Source organism: Lipotes vexillifer, unplaced genomic scaffold, assembly GCF_000442215.2.
Source record: "Lipotes vexillifer unplaced genomic scaffold, Lipotes_vexillifer_v1.1 scaffold681, whole genome shotgun sequence".
NCBI lineage: Eukaryota > Metazoa > Chordata > Mammalia > Artiodactyla > Lipotidae > Lipotes > Lipotes vexillifer.
The window spans coordinates 730,801-737,558 of NW_006791462.1; positions in this window are offsets into that span (position 1 = coordinate 730,801).

A 6,758-nucleotide genomic window follows, 5' to 3' on the forward strand; every position below is an offset into this window, starting at 1 on the left:
CCTGCCTGCCTACCTCCTAGACTGAAAATAAATAATGGCTGTAAAGGCACTTTACAGATGTTTAGGTGTTATACAAATGTAAAGTATAAACATTATTTTTCTTTTATGGAAATGTTAGACATATATATCACTTTTTTGAAACTTTTCTAAGAATTTTCCTGCCTGTAGTCTCACAGAGGCTCACAACAGCCCTAGGATTAAACTGGGCAGTAAATTAACTAATAAGAAAACTGAGACAAGAGAAGTTGTTGCTCAGCAGAACTAAGAACTGGATCCTAGAACGGCTAACTCCAAGGCAGAGACTCTCTTCACCAGATGACTGTTATGAAAGGTCTATTCATAGATCCCCTAAATAAGTAGGTTGGTCATCTGATCAGTGCTCTGGACTGTTGGACATGTTGGGACAGTTTCTATTACTTGTCCCTTTCAAAGCAGGGAGGAAATCCAATCACTATTCCTTGGGTCTGTGTTCAGTCCTTAGGTACACAGTTAATTTAGTTTTTGGTTTCCCTCCATCTCTGTTTTCTCATATAAAACATTTCAGTGACCATGCTGCTGATACATCGAGAAGAAAAAAAAAGACACCTTCCCCACTTCACCACCATCACCTTAGTTTCTTGCTATGTGCCACTTTTCTAATTTCAACACTGAAAAACACTGTGACAATGGCAACACTAAAGACCAATAGCCACAAGATGGCAGAGTTTACCATTTCATTTTTTTCTTGCTTACATCATTCATTCATTCAAGAATTATTCTTCGAATGTCCACTATGTGTCTAGTGCTTTTCTAGGAATCAAAAGGATTACAAAAGAGGCACACTATGTGATATGGTTCCTGTCCTTGATGAGCTTGGGGGAGGGCAGTCTGTGGGGAAGAAAAAACACACCTGAGAACATTTAAATGAAAATACACATTAATGTGTGATTATAGGCCAAATGAATGATACAGGCTGCTGTATGACTTTACAATGAGCCAGAATGGGCAGGAAAGTCTGCATGGAGGGGGTGAAAACTGAGCTGGGGCTTGAAGGATTAATAAAATAGATAGGTTGGAAAGAAAGAATAAATCCTAGGCAAAGGGACCAGTGTGGGTCGTGCTACTGAGGTAGAAATGAGCAAAACATGTGCCCAGGTCAGTGATGAGACTAACCTGGTTATAACAAACGGATATTGGGTAAACAAGATTGAAATAAATTAGATCTCCATTGATTTTGCTAGAATGATGCTCACCATAAAGGCTAAAATTGTCTATTAAGTCTGCCAATAACTGTAGCCTTTGGGCAGGCAATTTGGTCTAGCTTCAGTTCTGTCGTTTGTGAAATGTGCAGGTTGGACAAGATGACCTCTAACAGCCCTTCCAAATATCCTACCACCTTTTTTCAGAGCCCCTATGTATTTAGATCTATTATTATTATGTAACTATAGTTACCACAGGCAGAGTTATGAGACTCTGAAGTCAGACTAGAACTAAGTCCTCATTCTGCTACTATCTTTGTGACTTTGAACAAGTTGGCCTTTTCTGGGACAGTGTTTGTTCTCAGACTCATGAGACTTTAATGAGATCACACATGGAAAGTGCTTAGTACAGTGTCTGGAATATAACACGCACTCAACAATATTACTGTTACATCTTACAGATGATTGATTAGTCTGAGCAAGTACCTATTAAAATGTACAGCAAAACCAGAATATCAAAGGGCCTGTGACAGTATGCTGTCTCAGCCTGCTGGGGAAAAAACTCCCTCATGATATACACACATGATTGAATCTTCCTGTAACCTTGAGAAATAAAGGGAACTTTGAAGGAGGCAAGAAAAGCTACAGAAGGCTGAATTGGGGCCTCAGAGAATTAAAATGTATTGTTTACTTTATATGCTAATAACATCATCTAGAATGCAGAAGCAATGGAGTAGGCCCCAAAGGATTGGCTTTCGAAATGGTAGCAAACCTCTGAGGGTACCAATATAAAATTTATACTTGATCTAATCTATCCTACTTTGGATCTTTGTGTCCCTGATTCTCCAAAACTCCCTGATTACCTTGAGAAAAAATGAATTAATTTCCCATGTCCTTTGTTTGAGGGAATTAGCTAACAGCCCATTTTCCTCCACTCCAGTGTTATCTGATGTGCTTAAGCCACTGCTGCTCCTTTGAACAGATATCATTTTAAAAGGGATCTTTGGGTAGGAAAAGCCTTCATGAGGCAAGGGATTGAATCTCCAAAGGTGGAATCTAAGAAAATAAGACATGCAATGGAGGAAATAGATTCGGGAAGAGCACATCACTCTGTGTGCTTCAAATCAGGCAGTGGCTAGGAGCAGGTGTTTAGAATCAGACATGGAATTTCAAATCCAATTTCAAGTCCTAGATCTACAACATACTAGCTGGGTGATCCAGGTAAATAAATTAAGTCCATTTCTGGAACTGTAAAATGAGGATAATAAGGATCTATCTTACCAGGTTAGAAAGATTAAATAAGATGACATAAAGTTATCCAAGAAAAATCTGGTATACATATATATATATATATATTTTTTTTTTTCATTCAAGGAGCCCGACAGTCCACATGCAATATTCATCGCCCTCCTAAAAGAGACAACAAAATATGCTTTTTATTTATTTATTTATTTATTTATTTATTTTTGCGGTACGCGGGCCTCTCACTGTTGCAGCCCCTCCCATTGCGGAGCACAGGCTCCGGACGCACAGGCTCAGCGGCCATGGCCCACGGGCCCAGCCGCTCCGCGGCATGTGGGATCTTCCCAGACCGGGGCACGAACCCGTGTCCCCTGCATCGGCAGGCAGACTCTCAACCACTGCGCCACCAGGGAAGTCCCAGGTATAATTTTTTGAATGCTTACATATTGTTATTATTTAATCACATCTGGTGATTAAATAGAACTGACCGTGTCCTAGTCTTTTCTGAAACCATGGTGGGCTCCTCCCAGAGAGCCCTGGGGCCTGTGAGGTGGTCCACCCTCTTTGTATTTCAGGCAGAGGGTGGAAGGAGCAGCAATGATGGGAAGCCCAGACCTCTCTCTGGCCACTGGTCCCACTTCATGGGTAATAGCCACATGCAAGACACAAAGAGGGAAACTTAGAAAGACAGATGAAACCCATACCTTCCTCACTACAAGTGAAAAATAAAAGCACAATTCAGAATAAATTATGCCCAGACTTCTGCTGGGAGAAGTTTGCCCACTGTTTTACATAAAGGCCACCAGGTCTATTAACACCCTGAGTGCTTAAAGGAGTGGAGTTGGGGGAAGCAGGTAACAGGCAAGAGCTTTCCTCTCTTCTACCCTCCCAACAACTACCCTTCCCAGCAAACCTCAAACCTCAGTTTTTCAGACCCCTTCAGTCTGCTCCCAGAAACTTCAGATGGTTTCTGCTTCCCACTTCAGAGCCTCCAGGCTTTTCCAAGTTGTTCCCCTCTATCAAAATGTACCTATTTGTTCCCTCAAGTCCTTACTCTTTACCAGATGTCAGTGATATAATTCGGGGTTAAAGCACACTAATATTTTGATGATTTTGTTTCCACTAACTGCAGATAAGAGTTTCAAAGAATGCATTATGAAGGATGTTAAATCAACAAATATTTTTGAGGGCTTAGTGTGCACCAAGCATTGTGCTAGATCCTATAACACTGTACCAAGGAACAGAAGATTTGCCACAATCGGTCTACCCAGGCTACTACCCAGCTGCTAACATTAGCAACAAAGAATATGCTCAGGAAAAAACAGAGATGGAACATTCATAAAACCTTTCTGGCTGGCAATTTAGCCAAACAAAGCAAAAGCTTTAAATTTTTATATAATCCTTGACCCAGTAATTTTTCTCCTAAGAATTTTTACTAAGGAAATAACCAGAGATATATACAAAGATGCAAGCACAATGATGTGTATTGCAGGATTATTATTTATAATACCAAAAACTTGAAAACAATCTATCCAGAATAGAGGACTGGGTAAATAATTCATTCTGCATCCACACGATAGAATACTGTATATACATTAATGTCATATTAATACAAGACTCTTTAAAGAGAGAAAAAAGTTATTTATTGCTGAGTGTGAAATTTTTTCTTTTAATTTTATGCATAGAAAAAAGATTGAAAAGATATATACCCTAAATGTTGAAAAAAATGATTATTTCAAAATGATAGGATCACTAAAGACCTTTTTTTGAACTACATGTTCTAAATTTTCCTGAAGAAACATTCTTTTTTAATTGGAAAAAACAATAAGACTTATCTATTTTTTAAATTTAATATTCCCTGAGGACTGTTTGTCTTCCTTATAACATCAAAGAGTAGCTAAAATCCCAGCTTCTCCTAATGTAGCCATTTATGGTTTTGCATTTACAAGTGTGTCTAACACTTTTAATCCTTTTGATTTCTGGTTAGTAACTTCTTATATATATATATTTTTAATCACTATACATTCAAAGAAAGTTGCAAGAAATGTATAGGGAAGTCCCATGCAATGTTTCCTTGGTATCCCCAATATTAGCATCTTATACAACTATAATGCAACATCAAAACCAAAAACTGACATTGGTACAATTCACAGTGCTTATTCAGATTTCACTAGTTATACACGTATTCATTTCTGTCTGAGTATGTGTATGGGTGGGTGTTTAGCTCTATATAATTTTATCACATGTATAGCCTTGCGTAACCACCACAACAATGAAGATATAGAATATTTTCATTACCACAAGGATCTTTCATGTTGCCACACTTACCTACCTCCCTCTCCAATTCCCTAACCCCTAGGAACCACTAAACATTCTTCCATCTCTATAATTTTGTCGCTTCAAAAATGTTGTATAAATGGAATCACACAAGATGCAACCTTTTGGGAGTAGCCTTTCTCACTAAGCATAATTTGGTGATTCATCCAGGTTGTCATATGTATTCATAGTTCGTTACTTTTTCTTGCTAAGTAGTATTCCAAGGTATGGATGTGCCAGTTTGTGCAACCATTCATCCACTGAAGGACAGTGGGCTGTTTCCAGGTTTTGGCTATTACAAATAAAATTTCTATGGGCATTCGTGTACATTTTAGTATTTTTTTAATTCTCAATTTATGTCACCCAAGAACCCAAAAAGCCTCCTTCTCCTGTATACTAGGACTTGCTGAAAAAATCCATGTTTACCTTACCCATACTGGCACAATTTTATGAGAAACAAGTTAGACTAAGAAAAGAACATGGAGTTACACTGTATTTTCTCACTGAATTTTAAAATTTATCTGTCTCTGTCCCTCGACTATGAACTATATGGTGGCAGGGATCATGACTGAATTGCTTCTGCTCCTAAGGCAAGGCACAGGACCTAGCATAGAGTAGGTGTTTAGAAAATGTTAGGATCTCTAGGGTGGGTGGGGCCCAGGGATAGATGTTCTATGAGAAACTCCACAGATTATAATAGGCAGTCAAGGTTGAGAACTACTATTCAGCTGAATAAATTAATATGTAAAGGAGAAGAAGGAAAGCTCATGATAGGAGAGGGCAGACTCAGGACGGGCTGTGGATAATGATGTTCTATTATCCTTCTCCACCTTAAAGAGAGAGTTCTGTGTCCAGATTAACCTATAGACTGCATGGTAGAGATCAGTAATTTCCAGTGCTGTGTTTGAGAAGTGCTATTGTTGAATCCCTACCTCTGATTAGGACAAAGAAAAGCCAGCTTTTGTCTTCCCTGTGGTGTTTTCCCTATTTGAAAGGCTGCCCCACACATCTCTGGAGGCCCAGACACCTTGAGGAGTTTGATGGAAAAAGCAGTTGGTGATATGAATTACCTGGAGGCGCTTATTTGTTTAGATGGCATAACTACATCTGGCAGAGCTTTGGAGGAGAGGAACAATGGCTCCTTATATTACTGGATCGCCTGGAAAACACAGCCTAAAATTGTCCCTTGACAAATGCCAGTCCTGCCAGACCTCAATAAAATACGTTGGACATATAAAATCACAACAGGGGCTGGGCACAGACTGGGGAAAGATGACTGAATGTCCAGGGCCCAACATTTAAAAACACTGGGGGGATTCTGTAGACACTACAGGACCTGATTGAAGGACTGTTCAAAGATTGCAAAACACCTCAGTGAGTTGGTTCCTGAGATCAGAAGCAGAAGACAGAGCTGAAGAAGGAGGGGAAGGCTTGTACAAAATACCAGGGCCTGTCAGTCAGGAAGACTTGTGCTTGGGGCTCAACTGTGTTGCACATCAGAGTAAAGCTGCTGGGGGAGGCCTTCAAGATGGCGGAGGAGTAAGACGTGGAGATCACCTTCCTCCCCACAAATACATGAAAAATACATCTTCACGTGGAGCAACTCCTACAGAACACCTACTGAACACTGGCAGAAGACCTCAGACCTCCCAAAATGCAAATAAATCCACAGGTACCTGGGTAGGGCAAAAGGAAAGACAGACAAAAGAATAGGGACGGGTCCTGCACCAGTGGGAGGGAGCTGTGAAGGAGGAAAAGTGTCCACACACTAGGACGCCCCTTCACTGGCAGAGGCAGGGGCTGGGCATGGGGGGAGCTTCGGAGCCGCGGAGGAGAGCGCAGCCACGGGGGCGCGGAGGGCACAGCGGGGAGGTTCCCGCACGGAGGATCGGGGCCGACCGGCGCTCACCAGCCCGAGAGGCTCGTGTGCTCACCCGCCGGGGCGGGTGGGGGCGGGAGCTGAGGCTCCGACATCGGAGGTCAGATCCCAGTGAGAGGACTGGGGTTGGCTGCGTGAACACA